At 43.4% G+C, this 23,588-nt stretch overlaps 1 pseudogene; it reads left to right on the forward strand.

The window, feature by feature from the left end:
* Nucleotides 1-17,902: 17,902 nt before the first annotated feature.
* LOC129687600 (ferritin light chain 1-like) lies at nt 17,903-18,537 on the forward strand (annotated as a pseudogene).
* Nucleotides 18,538-23,588: the final 5,051 nt, after the last annotated feature.

A 23,588-nucleotide genomic window follows, 5' to 3' on the forward strand; every position in this document is an offset into this window, starting at 1 on the left:
TTTTGTTTCCCAACAGCTATTGGATCCAATGAACCACAATAATCATAAGGTAGAGTTACACTCCCTCTTATTCCAGGATGAGCTCACTCGGAACGTTTAAGTTCAAACAAGATGCTGTTTTTATCTACCCATGATAGTTCAGACTTCAAAAGTAAAATATTTCTGAAATAATCTAGTGAAAGTCTTTTGTCTACTTAATTTTTACCTCTGCTGTAATTGGGGAATTTAATTAGAGTGAACTCATCCTAATACTTTGTTCAAACAAACAAACAAAAACTATTGCCGGTAACAACAATATATCCAGCGATGTCTAGCAAATACTGACCTGTGATGGGTGTTGGGTTGGGCAGGGGGTGGGTAAGTTCACAAAAAAAAAAAAAAAAAAAAAAAAAAAAAAAGAGGTCAAACTTGCCTTTGTTTTTTAAGCGATTTTGCCTGCCATGCCCTGGAAGAGCTGAGGATTTTTTTACTCTACAAGTGTTTTTCCCACTACCTTGGAATTTAGAAGCATGCTCCTGCATGATATAACAACAGCTTCAAACACTACTCAGTATCAAACTGTGTAGTGGGTGTTAGAAGCTAAAGCTAAAGAATGTGGCCTTTAACAGGCCATGCTAGTGTGTGCTTTGAATTCTTGTACTCTGAAGAGCAAGGCAGGAAAATCACGTGTTCAAGGTCATGTAGTGAGACACTATGAGGAGGAGAGAGCAGGAAGTGAGGATGGAGAAGGAAGGAAGGCCTAGGTGTAATAGAACATCCTTATCATCGCAGCATTTGATGGGTTGTGGAGGCAAAAGGATTAGGAGGTCGAGGTAAATCTCAGCTACATAACCAGTTCAAAACTACATGAGATCCTGAGACAGATAGATGGGGCGGGGGGGGGGGTAGAGGATGAGAGAGGAGATTGAGATTGATTTCTTGGTAGTCAAGGAGACTAGTCAACAGAATTCAGACTGTCTGGCTGTCCTGTCCATCTGTGCCCTGTGCTACTCTATGAACATCACAGACACTGATTTAGTCTACCCCAAAAGGTTAAGTTTAGTGCAGAGGTTTAGGTCCTTCATGACTACAGGATTTCTATCCTTGTGACAAAACGCCATAATCAAAAGGCAAGTTTGGAGGGAAGGGTTTTTTTGGCTTACACTTTCAAGTTGTTCTTCACTGAATGGAAACCACAACAGGAATTCAAACAGGGCAGGAACCTGAAGGCAGGAGCTGATGCAGAGATCACGGAGAGGTGCTGCTTACTGACTTGCCCATGGCTTTCTCAGGCTGCTTTCTTATAGAACCTTTCTTATAGAACCCAAGACCACCAATACTAGGAATGATACCACCCACAATGGGCTGGGCCTGTCTCTGCAATCACTAATTAAGAAAATGCCCTACAGGCTTGCCTACAGCCGGATCCTATGGAGGCATTTTCTTAATTGAGGTTCCCTCTGCTCAGATGGCTTCAGATTGTGTCAAGTTGACATAAGGCCATCCAGCACACTTCAATAGATGTGTTTATAAAGAGAAAAGGGCATGTTTGGGGTGGTATGATCAGAGACTACATGGTCAGTCTCTCTAGGGTACATCAAGACCCTGAACTGTTTTCAGTTCTAGTTGGGGACTCTTGGTTCATCGCCACAACATCTAAGATACAGCTTTCACCAGCAAGACTGTTTGAAGTATAGTACTTCTACTCCATGGATGGGTCTTTTCCAGGTGCTTTTCTGCTTTCCTGATGCTGTCAATCTTCTTAAAGTTCCACATTTGAGCCAGGTGTGATGGTTTACACCTTTAATCCCAGCACTAGGAAGGCAGAGGCAGATGATCTCTGGAAACTCAAGGCCAGCCTGGTCTACAATGCAAATTTCAGGATAGCCAGAACTACACAATGACACCCTTTCCCAAACCAACCAGCCAACCAACAAACAAAAACAAGAGTCCACATTTACATTTTATCACTAGGGAAGGTGAGGTAGTGGGTTTGTCATCAATCTATCCGCATTTGGTAGAGAATGGCTTTATCATCTGACATGTTACTAATTGCCCCAGATTCAAATTCTGAAAAATTTTTGCTTTGATCCTTTTAAAAAGATCTCAGCAATTCTGAGATGCATTCCTCTGGAGAGGCCTTAACCTGGTCTCAACTTCAAGCCTCCTTCAACTGTAGGTCACCACCCTACGTGGGCTCACATCATAAGAGAGGATCTGCAAGACACTGGCAACAACAGGTTTTCCAAATGCACAATGGCTGAAATAGTTGTTCATGGCCATACTCCCCTGTGTCATCACATGACTTAAACATTCAACACATGTACTTTGCGTTACACATAGTGCCAATCTACACACCAGTGCGTGCTGCCTGCACTGCCTCAGCTCAGGTTAACAGAGATTAGAATTTACAGTGAGAACCGGATTAATACAGAAAAAAAAAACCTTAATATTTTTCTACCATCATTCTTCAGCATTCTAAGTATTAAGTTAGTATATCTTTGGATTGTATTATCATATTATGTTTGATTTTTAAATTTTCTGTTTAGGTTGCTAACTTGTACTTTATTTATTTAAAAAAAAAATCACCAAAATAAATTTTGGCTTGGGATTAGGATAAGAGTTCCAACAATTTCCAAAGTGGCCTGAAGATATTTGTAGCATTCTGTGCCCTGTACTGATGCTCAGTGGCACTCTCATCGATGGCTATTATAAAATCAGAATATCAGTCAACTCTGAGAAATACGAGAAATACGGAACATGCTTTGTGTTCACTCATAGCAAATATCCAGTCAGCATTTAATTATCTGTGTAAATATAAACAAGAAGGGCCAGCAAGGTGGCTCATGGGTAAAGGTCCTTGCTGCCAAGCCTGACCAATTGAATTCAATCCCCAGGACCCATATCACGTGGTAGTAGGAGAAAACTGACTCCTCCCGCAGCTTGACATCTGGCCACCACATGTGCACTGTGACACATATGTGATGTCCCTGCTCCCACAAATAAAATAAATATTTCTTAAAGAACATGAAACAAGAATATCAGTATCAGTCTGCAAAAAAACTACCATGCAAATTTGCTTCCATGTCCAATAAATGGTAAAATTACATGTAGGCCAAAGAATCGTTCTAAAGCAAATTTGTTTGTAATTTATCATCAGTAAATGTTTGGTTTGCACAACTGTTTTGGATGCCTGTGTGCTGGTTAGCTTTGTCAACTTGATACAAACTGGAGTCATTTGAGGACCTGCCTCTATTACACGGGCCTGTGTGTGTGTCTGTGAGACATGTTTCTTGATTAATGATTGGCATGTGAGGACCCTGCCTGCTGTGGGTAGTGCCCCTCCTGGGTGGGTGGTTCTGGATTGTATAAGAAAGCAAGCTGAGCAGATCATGGAGAGCAAGCCAGCAAGCAACACTCCTCCGTAGCATTTGCTTCAGTTCCTGCCTCCAGGTTCCTGCCTTGACTTCCCTGTGTAATGGATTGCAACCTATAAGTCAAATATGTTCTTTCCTTATCCCAAGATGCTTTTGGTCAGTGTTTGTTTGTTTGTTTTGGGGTTTTTGTTTTGTTTTGTTTTTCAAGACAGGGTTTTCTGTGTAGACCTGGCTGTCCTGGACTCAATTTGTAGACCAGGCTGCCCTCAAACTAACTCTGCCTCCCAAGTATGGGAATTTAAAGGGAAGCACCACCACGACTAGCCTGCTGTTGGTCATTGTTTTAGCATAACAACAGAGACTGGACTAGGTAGGATAGCTATATATCCAGAGGCATGTAAAATTTACTAGGGTGAAAAAAAATCATGAGTAGAAACAGCTGCAGAAACCCTGCTCTGGCCAGTGGGTGATGGGGAAAGACGGTGAGCCCAGCTGTGGGCTCTCCTGTGATTCATCCAAGCTCAGGGTTGCAGATTCATTGCTCTTCTGCAGACCACTTCTAAATCAATGGAAACACCCTCCAGAACCATTCTCTCTACTTGTAGAAGTTCTGTTTTGTTTGGAGAGGTTTCAAGAAGACCCCAAATCAAACGACATGAACTGTAGATTGGTAAATTGCAACTTCAAACAAGGTGAGCTAAAGGCTTCCTCAACCTTGCAGCACTCTCTACCCGTCCTGTCCCCTGCACATAGGACAACCAACGCAGCAACAAATGAAAACAGGAGGCTCTGTCCCTAGCTGCCCTGCTCTGTCAGTCCAGTTTGCCTTCTGGTCAATGACATCTATCTATTATCTACACATTCTCAGTTTCTGTCAGTAAAACTGAAGGTGATATATAGAAAGGAAAAAAAATATATAGAATTTAATTGTCTGTAGTTACCCCTCAAAAACTAAGCGGCAAAGGTGGTGAAGTTAGATCCTTTCAGAAAGTCTTGTTTCCCAGCCCCAGCCCCCACCCGTGAAGGAAATGATGCAAACCAATTGTTGCTTGGTCTGGAAAATCCGGTTTCCCTGCGTGCACACACTGGGGTGCAATTCAGGTGATTACACAAACAGCTGGGGATCTGCCTTTGTCAGGATGAATGCAGAAGGCTGCCTTTCGCAGAGCCAGGCTGTTACATGCCACCGAGAAGTGTGTTGCTAGAGCTGCCTTGGGGACACCAATAGCCAGAGCTACAGTCATTCCAGTCCAGGGGCATTTTCCTGAGAGCCTTGTTCTTGGAGTATTCAATGAGACAGCAGCTCCTGTCTGGCACCTCAAACCTGTATGTCTCCTTGGCTGACCCTACCTGCCCTGCCAGCACACAAGACAGTCCCAGCTTCTTCAGAGCTTCCCACCCAGCATTCTCACAGCGAGACCATCTGTCCTCACAGACAAGCAAAGGAACTCAACATGAGCCTGGATGGGAATAGGCAGCTTATAAATTCACGATCTGGGAAAATCTCTGGAGAGATGGCTCAGCAGTTAAGAGTATTGGCTGTTCTTCCAGAGGACCTGGGTTCAATTCCCAGCACCCACATGGCAGCAGCTGTCTATAGCCCCAGTTCCTGGGGACCTGATACTCTCACACAGACATACATGCAGGCAAAACACCAATGTACATAAAAAAGACTTTATTTAAAAAAAAAAATAAAGAAAATAAGCATTGAGAAAATTCACTGTCTATTAAGGGGTAAACAGGTTCAAACAGCTTTGATGAAAAGTCTCGACACTCATGAACAGCCAGCTCAGGACTACAGCAGGGCTTGTAAAAGGACAGCCACAAACCAAACCCCAAACAGGAGGGAGCCTGCTTCTGTAGTGAGAACAAAGAATACTTTCATGTTTTTAAGACACTATAAAAAGTGATAATAATAAACGGGGGCTGAGGGTGTGACCTCTATAACACAAGAGCCTGTGTTGGATTCCCAGCACCACAATGAATGAATGTATAAGTGAGTGAGTGAATGAATGAGAAAAAAACAACAAACAAAAATACCACAGAGGCTGCACATAGCCTACAAAGCCTACTATGTTTCTTATCTGGCTCTTTACAGCAAATGCTGACTCCTCAGCCAGCTCATCCTGAGCTATGGAAGGTGAGTTCAGCTGTAAACACTCCTGACCTCTCGTTTTCTCAGTTGTGTAGATTCTGTGATGGTTTACTACTCTCAAGTAGGGACTGAACCTAGACCAGCCAGCCACTGGTTGTTGTGGATGTTTTGGTTATAATCCCAAGTGGAGGATTTTGGTTTGTCCTGTTCACTTTCTCGTGTGGAGAGTGGTCTTTGCCAGCTGGAATTAGTTGAATTCTGAGGACTTTAAGGAGTATGATAGCCCAGAGGAAAGTGTGGTGGCTTGGAGGAGGCAGGGAAGGACTGCTTGCTGGCTTGCTGGCTTGCTGACTGTTACCTGGACTTCTGGATTTCCTGACGATGGATGTTGGTATTGCCCCCAGAAGAATCCTATCACTCTACCCAGCAGGAAGAAGTAAAGAGGGCTCTGTCCCTTTCCCTTACAACCTTCTTTTTCCCCTACCTGGGATTGGGGAGTTGGGAGGAGGTATAGACTTTAAGGAACCCCCAAATAAAGTAGCTTTTGAAAAACTAGCACCTCCATTTGGTATAGGTATTTTCTTCAGAGTCAACGGGGTATAAGCTGTGTAAGTTCTAGTCTGCCCTTTGACATGTGGTATGGGCCCCAAGCAAGGTCAAGTCACTGGAACATTATATTCAGCAGTAGACACATACAAACCCAAGTTCAAAGAGACTATTACACAGAGAACTCAAGCCCATTCCGAACAGTAAACACAACCAGCTGATGAGCTTTCAGCTCGCTGTATGAGGGCCCTTGCTTCCTGTAGACAGACTGAGACCTCAGGCATGTGTGTTCCCAATGCTGTATGTAGAGCATGATTTCTGAGTGAGAAGAGGCAGGTATATGATTTATACCTGATTGCTCAAGCCTTTGGGCCTCAGGTCTTCCTGAGTAGTTCTAGAAAATGCCTTTTTTTAGGGTGATCTCTCCCACACTGCGAGCTGACAACTCCCCTCCCATCTACCTCTTATAGTCTTCCAGTCTTCTTTGTGCAGTGGGACAACTTTCCACCAGTTGATAAGAACCTTCTAGTGCGTACGACCTGGATTACCTCTGGGTCACTGGGGCTGAGGTTACAGGCACAGTCAGTGCTCAGCGACTTCCTTGGTGATTCATCTCAGTTTACTCCCTTAGTTGGTTTATCCTAAACCCCCTCCCTCTCTCTCTGACTTAATTCTCAGAAGATAACCTTATTTCTGATTTCCAGGATTTGGGGAAGATATTTTATTGTTACCCCATCTGTTGCCAACAGGGTTTTTTTTTTTTTTTTAATATAATTTGAGAAAAATCTTTATTGTAACTGTTTTTACTCTGCTTTTAAACTTGGCTACTTGAACTCAAACCCTTAAATTGTTTCTGCCTGGTTTCACAAGGTGATAAATCATGAGATTAGGCGAATGATCACAAATACCCAGTGAAGCCCTGTGTATATCTAACTCATCAGTTTCTTACTCAATATATCTTCAGAATCTTTCATAACAACCCAAAGGATATAAAAAAAAAACTGCTGTTAAGTGAAGAAATAACTAGTTGGATGCTTCTAATATCTCCAATCAGAAATATCTCTCCCCACTCTCTTTTTCTTTTTTCCTCTCTGCCTCCCTCTCTTCACCCTGTACATGTATGGATCATCTTCCCTATTTTAGGTATAATTTAGGGGGATTCAAACAAAGAAAACATGATATAATAAAAGAGTTCTGGTCAGTAGGACACGGTGGTGAACCAGCCTTGGGGGGCAGAGACAGGTGGCTCTCTGTGGGGTTTCTTGTTTGGAAAGGCAGGTGTTTGTTTAAAATGGGCTGGAGGTGTAGTTCACTTGACCTTATGTAGCACACATGAGACCCTGGGTTTGATCCCCAGAACCTGCTATACCAGGCTTGGGTTGATCCCAGCACTCAAGAGGTAAAGGCAAAAAAAAAAAATCAGGGTCATTCTCAGCTACATACGTAGTGTCAGGCAGCCTGGGCTATATAAAACACTGTCTCAAATAAGTAAAAAAAAAAAAAAAAAAAAAATTCCTAAATAAACAAAGCAGCAGTTGGTAAGTGCTATGCAGAGTACACCATTAAATGATGTCCTAGACAGTGATTAGATGAGGTCATCAGTGACAGCCTGTCTGAAGGGTAGCATTTTAGATGACCCATGAATGACAAGAGCCAATCCTAGCCGCTCCCCCGACCCCCTCCAAAAAAAAAAAAAAAAGGAGGCAGGCAGGATCACAGGAAGATGAGGATGAAAAACTAGCTGGGAACAGCAAAGACCAATACAACAGTACGGGGAGTCTGAGGAAGGGCAGGGAGGAGAAGGCAACCAATAAGAACAATCTTCCATTAAGAGGCTGCCAAATGAGTGCGTGGCAAATAACTCCCATGATTTCCTCATTTAGAGACCATGGCTATCGTGATTGCTTTATGCTGCCTTGTTTTATGTGCCCTGTTTTGAAAAATGTGTGATAAGGAAGGAGGGGTATACCATATGGGCTGGTTCTGCCTTCATGACATTGGACCTGGCCAAGTTCACTGTGTATCTTTTCCAAATTTACTAGGCTATGACTCAAGCCAACCATGACAAATGGCATTCGAAAAAGCAAAGGGCAAGGATGTTTAAACTGTATCACATGAGCCTCAGTGTCTCAGAGGTCACAGGTGTTGAAGAGCAGAGGGGGAAAAGACCCCGGGGAAATGCTCCAGCTGAACTGTTCTATTAGGCTGAATAAACTTCCCCTGTGTCAGGAAGTGTCAGGATTCTGAATTTCTACATGCTTCTTTCACTTTGGTGCATGTACAAATTAATAAAAGATAAACCCGGCCTTAAAACATGGGTTGGATTCAGGCACTGTTGCTCAGCACCTGGAAGGCTGAGGCAAGAGTATTGCCATGAGTTCAAGGGCAGGGCTACAAGGTTTTGATAGAGAGAAAAAAAAGGAACAAGGAGAAGGAAGGGGAAGAGGAGAGAAAAAGGGGAGCTACGCTCAGGGTGTAAAATCTTTGTTGTGCAGCTATGAGGACCTGCGTTCCATGTAAAAAGGCAAGGCATGGTGATACACACTTGTAATTCCTGCCTGAAGAGTCAAAGATGGTTACTGGGGCTCACTGACCAGCCATCCTAGTCAAACTGGTGAGCCCAAGGTCCCAGTGAGAAACCCTGTCTCAATATACAAGGCAGCTGGCTCCTAAGGAACAACGCCCAGGGTCTGGTTTACACGCGCACGCGCGCGCGCACACACACACACACACACACACACACACACATGCAAAATGAGCATGCGCCCTCCCTTGCACATCCACACATGTGCATTTTTCGGTATGTTGGTCTGAGGTCAAGAGTTTATAATTCCATTGCTCTCAGCTCATTTAAGAGAGAGCCGGCCCTGAAAAAAGTGATTAGCATTAATTAGAATTATAATGAGCTGACTAATAACTACAGTATCATTTTCTCATTATGCATATCTGTTGGTCAGCACGGGCTCTTCCTGGTAGGATCTGTGGTTGTGGGGAGGTCCTAGGGATTGAATGCAGGACTTAGCATGTGGCAATTAAGCACTCTACCACAGAACTACACCTCAATCCTTAATTTTATTTTATTTTTTTTATTTCTAGACAGAATCACAAAGTAGACTGACCTCGAATGCAACGATCCTCTTGCATCAACCTCCAGAAGAACTGGTATTACGGGAGGGTACTACTGCACTAAGCTAAGACAGTATAGTCAGGAAACCAAACTAAGGCCAGGAAGGTGGCATAGACCTGCACTTCTGATACCTCAGAGGCTAATGAAGAAGGATAGCCAGTTGAAGGCCAGCCTGGGATACAAAGCCAGAACCTATCTCAAAAGAGGGAGGGGGTTGGTGGTTAGAGGCAGGAGAAAGAAAGGAACATTACAAAGTTGAAAATTTAGATATTCTGCTATGCTCATAGATTGGTGCCTAGCCCAGTCGTCATCAAAGAGGCATCACCCGGCAACTGATGAAAACAGATGCACAGACCCACAACCAAACATTAGGCAGAGCTCAGGAGATCCTGTGGAAAAGGGGGGAGGAAGGACTGCAGGAGCTAGATGGGTCAAGGACAAGAAAAACCACAGAATCAACTAATCTGGGCTGGTGGGGGCTCACAGAGACTGAACCAACAACCAGGGAGCCTGCCTGGGACTGACATAAGCCCTCTGCATATATGTGACAGTTGTGTAGCTTAGTCTTAATGTGTGTGTGTGTGTGTGTGTGTGTGTGTGTGTGTGTGTGTGTGTGTGTTGAGACAAGGTTTTTCTGTGTAGCCTTGGTTGTCCTGGACTCGCTTTGTAGACCAGGCTGGCCTCAAAGTCACAGAGATCCACCTGCCTCTGCCTCCCAGAATTCTGGAGTTCCATGTGTGCACCACTGCAGCTGTCTTCTTGTGGGACTTCAAACAGTGGGAACAGGTGCTGTCTCTGACTCCTTTGCTGCTTTTGAGACCCTTTTCCCCCTACTGGGTTGCTTTGTCCAGCCTTCATTCAAGGGGAGGTGCCTAGTCTTATTGCAACTTGACATGCCATGTTTGGCTGATGTACTTGGGAGGCCTGTCCTTTTCTAAATAGAAATGAAGGAGGGGCCGAGGGGAGGGCAGTGCAGAGGGAGGGAATAGGGAGCAGTGGAAGGAGAGGAGGGAAAGGAAATTTCAGTAGGGATGTAATAATAATAATTTGAAATTTTAGAGATGCAAGCTGAACAATCAAAGGCAGGGTTACAGAGCACTTCCACTAAGCTGATGCGTCCTTTGTTCGTCACAGGGACCGTTGCCAGCCATTTTCTGGGGAGATGTTAAAAACAACAACAACAACAACATTTATTCACTCTCAAATAGACTAAAGACCAGATTCCATCCAAATCCAGACTGGTGAAGCAATGAGTTTGTCGGGACTACTCAGCAGGCACACAGGTTTCTCAAAGCTAACTACACTGTAGGAAGCCTCTTGGGCAACTAACAGTTACCCCACTGAAGAGACCTCCTCGGTGACACAAGGGAAGCTACACTGCTGAAAGGTCCAAGCTCCTTCTAACCACAGGAGAGAAGGACCCTTGTGAGGAACTCATCAAGACTACAAGTCTTGTTGAGCCCAAAAGCCTTGTGACCGCCCCCCCCCCAGCCCTCCAATCAAGCGAGATCTCAGAAGGGTCTTAAGCCACTGATCACAGGTGCTCTGCCTCAAGAAGGCAATAGTCATGGCCAAGAGAGAAATCAATCACATGACGAGGAATATGGTTCCAGTTGGCAAATGGCATTCTGTTCAGCTGGACAGGGAAAGCCAACACTGGAGAAACAGTGGCAAAGTAATCGTCTCGGCCTTTCCTCTAAGCCTGTATCCCAATCCACAGAGGACAATCTAGAGGTCGCTCATGGTTGATTTGCCTGGAGTATTATTTGTAAACCAGGCATGGTGGTTCACACCTGTAATCCTAGCACTGGATCAATCAATGCACTAGGACTGCCAAGAGTTCTAGGCTAACCTGGGCTACATAGCAAGCCTGAGCCTTCATTGGAGACACTGTCTCAAAGACAAACAGCCACAAGCAAACATACATCCATTTCTTTTCCGTCCTATTTCTGAATCAGAACCTCTAGTTTTATATTGGGAAAATACATTTCCACCTGTTCTTAAGAGAGTCCATTGCATATTTATGTCCTGAAAACCATGGTTAGCTACCAAGCTGTACAGCCTTGAAGCAGTTGCTAAATTCTTCTAAGCCTCGGTTTGCCTGCAAAACAGAGATACAGTGGGTTCTATCTTCTAGGATTATCTAGGGATCAAATGGTGCAAACCATCATGGGCACAGCACTCACTCACTGTTACTGTAAACCATCATTGCTGTCATTTTTCATGTCATTAGTCAGCAACCATAATTCTGTTCACTCTCAGATTTGAGTTTTTCAAAGTCAGGTACAACCAAGTCCCTTGGTTATAATATTAAAAGATCATACCCCTGACAGACTCTTAGTACCATCTCCTAGATTGATTTTTATTAATATGTCAGTGCTATTATTATTATTATTATTATTTTATTTTTAGTATTTCAAGACAGGGTTTTTCTGCATAGCCTTGGCTGTCCTGAAACTCTGTAGAGCAGGCTGGCCTTGAACTCACAGAGATCCGCCTGCCTCTGCCTCCCCAAGTGCTGGGATTATAGGCATGCACCACCACCACTCCTGTTTCTAGAAGCATTCACAAAGTTTGACTTAATGCTCTCTCACCTTTGACCTTAAAGCTTCACATATTTTTTTGCCCTGCCTTGGAAGATGAATTGCATCCTATTTCTGAGCTGAAAGTGTGTGTGTGTGTGTGTGTGTGTGTGTGTGTGTGTCTGTCTGTATCTGTGTTCTTGTAGAGGCCAAAGGTCAACCTCAAGTGCTGTTCCCCAGGTTCCATCAACCTTGTTGTTATTTGGGGTTTTGTTGTTGTTGTGTTTTGTTTTAGTTAATTTGTTTTATTTGTTTGTTTGTTTCTTTCTTTCTTTTTATAAAGACAGAGTCTCACTATGGAGCTCTGTCTGGCCTAGAACTTGCTGTATAGACTGGACTGGCCTTGAACTCAGAGATCTGCCTCCTTCTGCTTCCCAAGTGCTGGGACTAAAGGCATGCAGTCACTATGTCTGTCCTGCTTGATTTTGGAAACAGAGTTTCTGACTGGCCTGGAACTCATCAGATAGGTAAGGTTACCTGGCAATTGAGGCCCAGGGATACTTCTGTCCCTAGAGGTAGGATTACAAGAGCCCAGGCCACCATGCTTAGCTTCTGTCTGTAGGTTCTGAGGACAGACCTCAAGCCCTCAGGCTTGCAAGGCAAGCACTCCATTGACTGGGCTGTCTCTGGAACCCCAAGCTGCAAGTCCTCTGCTGACCTCAGCAATACACCAACTTGTTTATAATCAGCCTCCAAATGTTTTCATTACACATCACCTTATATTCACTATCCTTTAAAAGATGAACAGAATTTTATATTAGAGCCCTCTCTTTGGCCAAGGGCAGCAACTGTTAAGTCAGAAGGAACCAGAGAGGTACTGTGTTAGCAGGGGAGAGCCAAGTGTCACTTTCCCCACCTTGCTGGACTTTGAAGGGGAAGCTTACAGCCGAATCCTTCCACTGTCTCTTCATCTGAACACTTCAAAGCCATTTATGAACAGTCATTAAACCTCAAAGCATCTCTGTGACATGGATAATTACTGCAACCAAGGAGGGAAGAAGATAAGTGGAGCAAATTCCTACACTAGGCTGAGTCAGCAACAAAGCTACCCAGGGAATCTTTTGTCCCCTCGATGGAAATATTTCTACACCTGTTTTCCCCAAATGTCAGCATAACATTTCAAACTGAGCAGTTGGGGGCATTGGGGAGATGGCTCAGTTGGTAAAGTGCTCGCCTTGCAAGCATAAGGACTTGGATTCAATCCCTTCAACCCTGAGAACTCAATCCCTAGGATCCTCGCACAAAAGCTGGCTAGGTTGTAGTCAGTGGAGCCCCACGTCTAGACAGAGTAGCTTACTTAGAGAACTACAGGCCAGTAAAAGATCCTGTCATAAAACAAAGGGGAGGGGCTGGGTGGTGGTGGTGCAGGCCTTTGATCTCAGCACTTGGGAGGCACAGGCAGGCACATCTCTGTGAGTCTGAGGCCAGCCTGGTCTACAGATCAAGTTCTAAGACAGCCAGGGCTACACAGAAAAGAAAAAAAAAAGTATCAAAAAAATAAATAAATAAAAATTAAAAAAGGAAAGAAAAAAAGGAGGGAGAGAAGGAAGAAGGAAAGAAGGAAGGAAGGAAAAAAGGAAGGAAGGAAAGAAGAAAAAAATAACAGGGTCCAGTAAAATGGCTCACAGGCTAAAGAAAGGTACTTGCCCCTAAACCTAAAGACCTGAGTTAATACTCAGAATTCACAAGATGGAGACCTGTGCCATGTGCCATGCCCATTACACACACACACACACACACACTAAATAAATAAAGTAGAAAAAAATTATGCACATACATTAAAAAATAACAACAACAACAAAACCCTGACTTGTTGAAAAGTTGATGTATTTCACAAGATCAAAACTGGCTAAACCAGGGTAGGAGAAAAGGAAGGTATGGCCGCTCTAATGGGGCAATAGCCAGGGCTTAGCTACTCTGAGATCCTTCATGTCGGTCTACTTTCCGGTGGACTCCTGTCCCCATCTTCCAGTCACTGAGCTCCTACACTCTGATGCTGGCCAGGAGAGCCTGGGTTCCTGTTGGCCGGCCTGGCCTGGATTAAAGAGCACTGCTGAGAATCACCCCTTCCAGGCAGAAAGCCTGTGCTCAGTTCCACCATTCTACTCCAGCTCAGTTTCTGCTAAACATAGCTCGGCTTCCAGCTGGCAGGACTCTCAACTATTTTTAGCGGGGTTCAGAGATCAGGCCAATAAATGACGATAGGTATCTGAGATTTAGCTCTAGTATACACATACACTCACACACAGCCATTTATATCCCTTTATTTCTCTCATTACAATTGATAGCGCCTTCGCTTTAGATTTTTATAAAAATTACAGCCAAGGGGAAAAGTCACATATAGAAAACATATGTGACACAGGTTTCTTAAAGGTAGCTACACTGCAGGAAGCCTGCAGTGAAATGCCCTGTAATCCTTTTTATTGAGTTATTGTACATGTAGCCAAGGACACTATTCGTAACATACTTTTATGTAAGCCCGTAAGCAGATGCTTGCTTAATTGACAGCCATTTCAACATAAAGCATCCCAGCATTACATCAAGTTCTCACTTGCCCCTTCCTACTCGAAATGCCCCAGAAGTAAACCCTTGTCTGACTTTTAACACCTTTTTTTTTTTTTTAGTTTTATGATTTTTGTTTCATTTCTGGATTTTGGTCTGTTTCGGTGCTTTGAAACAGGGTCCCTTGTGGGCCATTCTAACCATAAACTCTCTCTGTAGCCGAGAGTAACCTTGAACTCTTGATCCTCCTGCCTCTGCCTCCCAAGTGCTGAGATTACAGGTAAGCACCATCATGCCTGGCTTAGTTTGACAAGTGTTTAAATTTCATATGGATGGAACCATTCAGCTGTCATTTTTACATTTGTGTGACATTCATCTATGCTGTTACGTGTTATAGATAGGTATTGCTTTTGCTGTGTAGAAGTCTACTGTATGACCAGATCTTGCTCTGTGACACGTTGTTTCCAATGTGGGGAATACTACAAATAAACTTAGAAGTGAACATTTTAGGACCTGTCTTTTAGTGGTCACATGCACTCATTTCTCTTGAATATATTCTAGGGCTAGGACACAGGATGTGTTAAGCCACAGGATGGGTTCAGGCCTGGCTTTCAAAGTCATACCGATATTCAGATGTAGCCACACCATTTCATATTCTCACTATCGATGTGCAGAGTTCCAATGGGTCTGCATCTTCAACAGCACTAGATAACTATGTCTATTAATATAAGCCATGCTATGATTTTCAGCACATTCCCTGAGGTTTCTTGTGTACCTCTGTAGATATTTTATGAATATTTAGAATTTTCTATGAAGCTGGGCAGTTGTGGCGCACACCTTTAGTTCCAGCACTTGGGAGGCAGAGGCAGGCAGATTTCTGTGAGTTCAAGGCCAACCTGGTCTACAAAGTGAGTTCCAGGGTAGCCAAGACTACAGAAAGAAACCCTGTCTTGAAGCAAACAAACAGAATTTTCTATGAAATCCATGTTCTTATTTTTAAATTAGGTTATTTATCTTTTCTCATTGGTTTTTAGGAAATAAGTTGTTGGCTGTATATATACATATATATGTGGAAAAACATACACCTTCCCCAGGGAGAAGCTCCCTTGTGGTTATCCAATACCAAGTGGTCATACCTGAAGTTATAGATATACAAGTAACATTATAAGTTGATAAATTATAAATTATAACATTGAGCAGGTTGTGTGTTTATAGAATAATATAGTTTACATTATATAACAATTAAAGAGAGGCCATGAATTTAGAAAAGCAAGGATACATGGGAGGGCTTAGAGGGAGGAAAGGGAAGGAGAAACAATGTAATTATATTTTAATTTTTTAAAACTAAACAAAAGATGTGGTGGCACAGGCCTTTAATTCATGTGGTGGCACTTGGGAGACAGAGGCAGGCGATCTATGTAAGTCTGAGACCAGCCTTGTCTACATAGTGAGTTCTAGGATAGCCAGGGCCATGTAGAAGACCCTGTCTCCAAAAGCCTAAGTAAATAAATAATAGAAATAGAGCAAAAAGATCTTATTTTTTATGAAATCCAACTTATCTGTCTTTTCTTTTCACATTTTTTTCACTATTTAGAAATCTTCAATGACCCCAAAGTTATGAATACATCCTCTGATTTATTATTCACAAGCTGTACTTTTTGTTTTTTAGGACTCCAATCTACTCCAAGTTAGTTTTCACAGGCTATAAAGTAGAGATGAAAGCTCTTTTTGTAAGAAGATTAGATAACGTGAGAATATTATTGGCTGAAGCCAGAAATGGTGGCTCATGGTTGTAATCTTAGCACTCGGGAGGCCGGCAGAAGAATCACTGTGGGTTTAAGGACAGCCTGGGCTACAGCGTGAGAAGCGCTCCCAAAGGACAGAACAAAGAACGGAAGGAAGAAGGGAGGGAGGAAAAGAGGGAACAAAGGAAGGAAAACAAAATCTCCAAGACAGAATTACTGATTTAAAAGACTCTCCAGGATCTAACTCAGTGGCAAAGTACTTGCATAACATATAGGAGGCCCTAGGTTTGATGCTCTGTACCACATATGACCATCCAGCTTTTCTTCCATTGCCTATGTGTGATACTGTATCTAGACTCTAAACTCCCTCCTACCGATCTGTCTATTCCTGTGCCAGTACCACATGATCTTTCTTCATCTTGTATTAACTCTTTCAACCAGAGAGTATAATCTGCCAACTTTGTTCTTACATTTCAAGATTGTCTTGTATATTTTAAGTCTTTTACATCTCTACACACACCACAATGTCAGTTTGTCATTTTTGACCACCTCTCAAACAACAACAAAAAAGGTAGTAAAAATTTCACTAGATGTATATTGAATCTAATGAGGGGCTGGGGGCGGGGTGACTCAGTGGTTAAGAACATGTACTACTCTTGTCAAGAACTCGTTTGGTTCCCAGAACCCATGTTAGGCAGCTCACAGCCACCAGTGACTCCAGCTCTAGAACACCTGAGATGTCTTCTAGATTCAGGAACCTGCCACTCACACACATACAGAGGCACATGAAGACACACATACATACACATAATCAAAACATGATAAACCCTTTAAAAATAATTAAATTTTAAAGTATATTTACAAGCATATTAAATCTATAGCCTATGCTACATTATGAGTTCAAGGCCAACCTGAGCTATATAACGAATTCTTGTATCAAAACAAAAACAAGGGCTGGGATGTAGCTCAATGATATACAGCGTGCCTAGGGCTCTGGGTTCAACCCCTAGCATTTCAAAAGGTAATCAACTAAGTGAGGCTCCTAACATTAAAATCCCTCAACTTCTAACATTTCCCTATTTCACTTAATGCACTTCAATAAGGTCACGGGCTCAAAATCGATGAATTAAAACAACCAAGACAAATACAAGGAAAACACAGACTGAAGGAAAATACACACGCTACCCATCTGAGATGCTAACATTGACTGTCAACTTGACAATCACCCAGAAGACAGGCCTCTGGGCAATCCTGTGAAGGGTTAGCTAGATGAGGTTAATTGAGGTAGGAAGACCTGCCCTAAACGATGGATGGTGCCATCCACGGAATGGAATGGGGCTCTGGGTTGAAAAAACGAGAGAAAATAAGTTGGGGACCAGCGTTCCTTTCCCTCTACATCCTGACTGCAGATGCGGCGTGCACAGTGGACCGGAGCTCCTGCTGTCACGGCTTCTCTACCAAGGTGGGCTGGCCCCGAATAAACCTTTACGAGCTTGCATCAGACGTTCTGTTGCAGCAATAAGAAGAGCAGCACACCGTGTAAAACACGAGACCTGAAACAATGTGATATGAATAGCAATACCCAGTCATCTTCCTTCAATAACCAAGAAAAGTGAGCAAGAAGTTCCTAAATTATAAATACAGTAGAGCAGCTCATCAAAGTAGAGAGTGAACGTGTCACCAGCCTATCGCTATATAACCGTTACATTGGCAAAAATAAATAGAAATGATTAAGACGCCATGACGGACAGCAGCTCCTGGAGGTCCCGTGGATCGGTGTGTTGCTTCAACAGTGTTGGGATGGAACAGACCCCGGGACTCCCGGCTTAGCTTCCAGCCGCCTTCCAGTCTCTCCAGGCTCAGCTTCCAAGACCATTTCGTCTGCCCCTCAGCTCCTAGGACCAGCGAGCACCGTCTCTTTGCGGTCAGCCCCCTACTGCGGATCAGCCATGACCTCCTAGGTTTGTCAGGATTTTTCCACCCAAATGAAAGTTGCTGTGAACGGCCTGGTCAACTTGCACCTGTGGGCCTCCTACACCGACCTCTCCCTGAGCTACTGTTTTGATCAGGATAACAATGGCTCTGGATTGGCTGAGGGCGCCAAGGCGGCTCCTCAAGATCTTAGCATTCTTCCAGGATGAGCAGAAGCCATCTCAGGATGAATGGGGTAAAACACAGGAGGCCATGGAAGCTGCCTAGGCCCTGGAGAAGGACCTGAACCAGGCCTTCTTGGATCTTCATTCCCTGGGTTCTGCGCGCACAGAACCCTCATCTCTGTGACTTCCTGGAAAACCACTTCCTGAGTGAGGAGGTGAAACTCATCAAGAAGATGGGCAACCGCCTGACCAACATCTGCAGGCTGTTTGGGCCACAGCCAACGCAGGCTGGCGTGCCACAAGCCACCTCTGGGAGTTTCTTCTTGAGTGGCTCCCTCTCAGGTACTACTAGGAGGCCTCCTCGCCTTCCAAGGAGCTCCCTCCTCTGCTCTGCAGCCAGCCTTAGGACCTCCATCGGAATGGACCTCTCAAGCACTAGGCAGCTTTGTAACAGCCCTGCAGCCCCTCCCAAGTCCTGGACCAAGTAAAAATAAAACTTTTTGAAACAGGAAAAAAAAAAAAAAGGATGTCAGTAATGGCTAGATGGTGGAGAAATAGACCATTTCATGGTCATGAAATATTCTGCGCTACACAAAAACACCTAGCTGAGCATGTAAGTTGTCACTGGGTGAACCTTCCTGAGGAACAGTCAATGAACTTGTACAAGGAGCTATGAAATGACTTCTGTTGTTAAATAATGATTCCTAGCCAGCTACACTGGATCAAGAATTTCAGGTTAGCCAAAGCTAATGAGACCCCATTTCAGCAAAACAAGCACAAACAATAATAATTATCCTAAAGCAATAATGTAGATGAAAATAAACAGCTTATAGGAATATTGACAATAAAAATATTGGTATTTTAACAAGATTTTGGACAGATTTCTGGTTTGCTCAGATGTTGAAATAAAAGAATAATATAACAACTAAACAGGAAAAATAAAGTCTTCAATAGAAAATTTGCCTACAACTTCATTCAATAAATATTCAAGTGCCTATTATAAAAGAGAATTTGTTGTTTGTTTGTTTGTTTGTTCAAGATAGTGGCTCACTAGCCCAGGCCAGACTCAAACTCATAATTCTACCTCAGCCTCCTCAGTGCGAGGATTGCAGGCATGTACAACCATGCCTGACTAAGGAAGGTGAGTTTAAAAGAAGAAAAGAGAAGGAAGGGGGGAGAAAATAAGGGGGGAAGAGACTGAGCACGACTGAGCACTAGAACTATAATCTCATTGTCCTTAAATTTGATAGGAAGATAACATAAAATGTATAGGTAGGGGTTCCTTTAGGGCTTCTGTGTCCAGGTTATGATTTAAGTGTTTTGGAAGGGATTCACTCTTAATGCATAACCCTGGGAGGTGGATATTATTATGATGATTATCCATAAACGTGGTAATGAAAGAACCTGCTCACAGTGCGCATTCCAGCCCAGGGAGACATAATAGGTGATTTAACCAACTTCTCGTCATTTGGCCCAGTTGTTAAGGACCAGCACTGGGATTTGGCTGGAGGTCAGGCATCCCCAGATCTTGCGTCCTGGACTTCCACGCCAACTCTCTTGATCAGTTTCTATAGAAATCATGGGGAAAGAAGTTGCATGGGAGCATGAAGCATAAAACATTCTTTATGGGTTTGGCAGGGGTAGAGAACAGAGGGCAGGGCCAGATCAGGGAGGACAAGATTCAGAAAAGGCAAAAGACACACCTCAGATTGGGCAAGGCATGGTACACCTGAGGACTAACTTCAGCGGCCGAAGCCTGTGAGCTGGTGAGTGGTGCAATCCAGCTATTCTGGTGAAGTGTGGGTTGGAGGAGGGGAGAGGAAAAGCAGGTTGGAACAGTGCTAGTGCTAAAGAAGATAAATTGACCTTATCCCTCTCCTGCCGGCACAGATGCCTGATGAGGAAAAGCACCTGGGCTCTGCCATATCCCCAGCACAGAGGAGATACCCAACAACTACATCTTAAATGAACGTGCACACAGGTCATTTGTGGTGTCAAGTGGCATCCGGTTTCCAGTCTCCTGCTGCACATTCCAGGTCCTTCTTCGGGACTGCCCTCTTAGCTATCTCATCCTGTACAACACAGTCTGCTTCGGGCACCGGCCTCCCCACACTTGTGTGAACTTACCTGGGAGAGGCTTCCAGTCACAGACCAGAATGAGCCTCTCCAAAGCTTTGTTTTCCCTTTTGTTTGTTTTTGAGATCTACATCAGTGAAAAGTGGGGGAGGGATGGCTACTGCTGTGAGGGGATTTCCAGGCGCAATGTTTCAAAATATGACAATGATTAATTTGGGAAAAGTTCCCTAAGTAATTCTTTATTTTGAGACAGGGTCTCACTTTGCGGTCGGGTCTGGCTTTGAACCCACCTCAGAAGCCTGGCCGCTCTACTCGAGATCCTCCTGGTTTTGCCTCCGGAGTGCTGGGATTGTAGCTGTAGACCACCATAACTGTCTCCTCAAAGTGATTCAGCAATAAACACACACCAGCCCCTCTAACTCCAAGTCACTGACCTAAAATGCCCAGTGCTTCAGAGCCCAGGTCAAATCCTTTCTCAGCACTGGTTTTCTGCAGACTTGCATGACCTCCCTGACCTCTGACCTCTCTTTCACTGGTATTCTAAAAAAGTTTAGGAACTGACTCCAGAAGCAGTCATGCTGAGCTGTCATAAGAAAAGAACAGATGAAGGTTTCTTGAGATTTTTGTGGGTTTGGTTTTGGTTTGGGGGTGGGAGACCAAGGTTTCTCTGTGTAGCCCAGGCAGTCCTGAAACTCATTCTGTAGACCAGGCTGGCCTGGAAGTCAGAGATCTGCCTGCCTCTGCCTCCCCAATGCTGGCATGCACTGCCACCTGGCTAGATGAAGGTTTCTTATGCCCTTTTTGATCTGACCCGGGAGCTATATGCAAGAACATACAGCTGTCTTTTCCCTAGTAGGAGCTGAGTATCACTTCCCTTGACTGACTCTCTCTCTCTCTCTCTCTCTCTCTCTCAGTTTTTTCAAGACAAGGTTTCTCTGTGTGTAGCCCTGGCTATCCTGCTGGGAACCTCCCTGCTCCAGGCCCCTACATTCATTTCCTCTTCCTCTCACTACAGCTTCCAGAGCTGCTTCCTCAGTAGCCCTAGGGAGTTAGAGGCAAGTCCAAAGCCTTTCAGCCTTCATTTCCATATCTAGGAAAGGAAAAACTACTTAAGGAAAGCATTGTCAGCCTGAGGCCCTGGGATGTGTCTCAGTGGTTTGAGGCTCTCACCAAGCCTAGGTTGGGCTCCCGGCACTCCCTAAAACTAGGTGTGGTGGTGCACACCAGCAATCCTAGTACTCCAAAGATACAGCTAGAAGTTCAATGTCACCCTTAGCTCTATTCAAAGTTTAAGGACAGATTGAAGTTCATGAGGCCTTGCCAAACAAACAAACAAACAAACAACAGCTCATGGCATCTCCAGTCACAGGCCTTTGTGACAAAAGAACAATGTCTATGGTATGGGCATGGAAACAGAACATCGCTGAGGGCTGACTAGAGTTTGGACATGCTCATCACATTCTCCAGGTGCTTTAAGTAAGCCTTCAGCGGAAGAGCAAGGACCAGAGCAACCTGAGCAAGTGGGATGTCACCCACTGGACTGCTGGTGTCTGTGAACCATGGCGGCAACAGGAAATGCGGTTTTGGTTGCCCTGAAAAATAAAGAATGTGGATGAGCAGGGGATGCCAGGTTCTAAATCTCAGAGTAGGAAGCAGAGAGGCAGAAAAGAGGCATTTCTTGCATAGCACGGTGTCTGTCAAGCAAAAATCTGGAAGATACACAAAAGAAAATAGAAACAGCAAGGTCCAGAAGCAGAGTCCAGCTGAAGGATTACATCAACAAGGTTTAACCTTTAAGCCAGGCGCAGTGGTGCACACTTCTAATCCCAGCACTTGTGAGGCAGAAGCAGGTGGATCTCTGTGAATTCGAGGCTAGCCTAGTCTACAAAGTGAGTCCAGGACAGCCAAGGCTACACAAAGAAACCCTGTCTTGAAAAAAAAAAAAAAAGAAAGAAAGAAAAGAAGAACATATGTAATGAACTGGACCTACCTTGAATTAATTAATATGCAGATAATAATGAATACTACATTTAATCAGTATTTTCTACCTAATAATTAATAAATACTATATTTAATCAGTATTTTCTACCTGAAAGGATCTGTTGGTGATGAGTCTAACCCCAATGAATATTTATCTTAGTCACAGATATATTGTTTTATATTAAATATAAAAACAAATGTCTTTAATTTTAGGAGCTATATACTGTTAATTTTAATGTGTTCTTACAGAAGATCTATTGATTTCAGTTTTTAGTAAACTCATCTTGGGCTAGGGATATATTTCAATGGCAGAGCACTTGTTTAGTATTCGTGAGGTTCTATGTTCAGTCCCCAGGACAAAAAGGAGAGAATGGCGGGAAGGGAGTGGGGAACTAGAAAGGAAGGAAAGAAGAGAGAGACCAATGATTCATTCTATTTACCAGAGTCAATTGAAAAAGAAACTTAGGAAACCAATCAGTTAAACCTCCAACTCCAAAGGGGAATGGAGGGCTTTTGGTTTTAAGAGACCAACCTGTATTAATGACAAAACATATCAAGTGTTTCATTTGGAGCAAACATTTACTTTGTATACTTTTCCTCCCAACAAGTAGCTGTTAGTGAACTCCTGGTGACCCGGTTGAAGGACCACCCCCAAAAGAGAAACATTTTTACTTGTGTAGATGACAGGTTTTGCTACAACAAAGTAAGGCTTGACCTAAATACAAACTTCCCTGTAATCTCTTTACTGGATAAAAAGAAGGGCCATAGATTCAATTCTTCAGCCATTAAATAGTCACCATTGATAGTGACTGTTAATCTAACTTTAATTGATTGCCCTTTAGTTAACAGTTCTCCTAGTTAACTCCTTCAGTCACTAGAAATTTGTTTCTTGTTCAGTTTATCTTAAAGGATAAAGAAAACATGTTCCACTGAAAATCAACTCTCCCACCTCTGTCTTTCTCTGTTTCTGTCTGTGTGAGTCTGTTTGTGTCTTTTGGCAGCCAGGATAAAGGAGAATTCTTTGCTCAAGGTCAGGGAAGAGGCATTTGGCTATATTTATTTTAATTATTTTCATCTGGGAAAGGGTAGTGACTGTATTATAAAAGTACATATATCAGTATAAACATTAAAAAAATTGGGGAACGTCTAAAATGACTGGGAACATGTCTTATGTCCTAGTTTCCTTTTCTTTCTGTCTTGTTTTGTTTTGAGAAGGGTCTCATTATATGGCCCTGGCTGTCCTGGAACTTATTGTGTGGACCAGGCTGGCTTGGAACTCAGAGAGATCTGCCTACCTTTGCCTTCCCAGTTTGCCACCACACCCAGCTTTACTTTTCTATTGCTGTGATAAGACACCATGACCAAGGCCATTTATTTAAAAAAAAAAAAAAAAGGATTTTTTTCTCTTTCCTTCCTTCCTTTCTTTTCTTTCTTTCTTTCTTTCTTTCTTTCTTTCTTTCTTTCTTTCTTTCTTTCTTTCTTT

This window comes from Psammomys obesus, unplaced genomic scaffold (genome assembly GCF_907164565.1).
Source record: "Psammomys obesus unplaced genomic scaffold, mPsaObe1.curated_primary_1811, whole genome shotgun sequence".
NCBI lineage: Eukaryota > Metazoa > Chordata > Mammalia > Rodentia > Muridae > Psammomys > Psammomys obesus.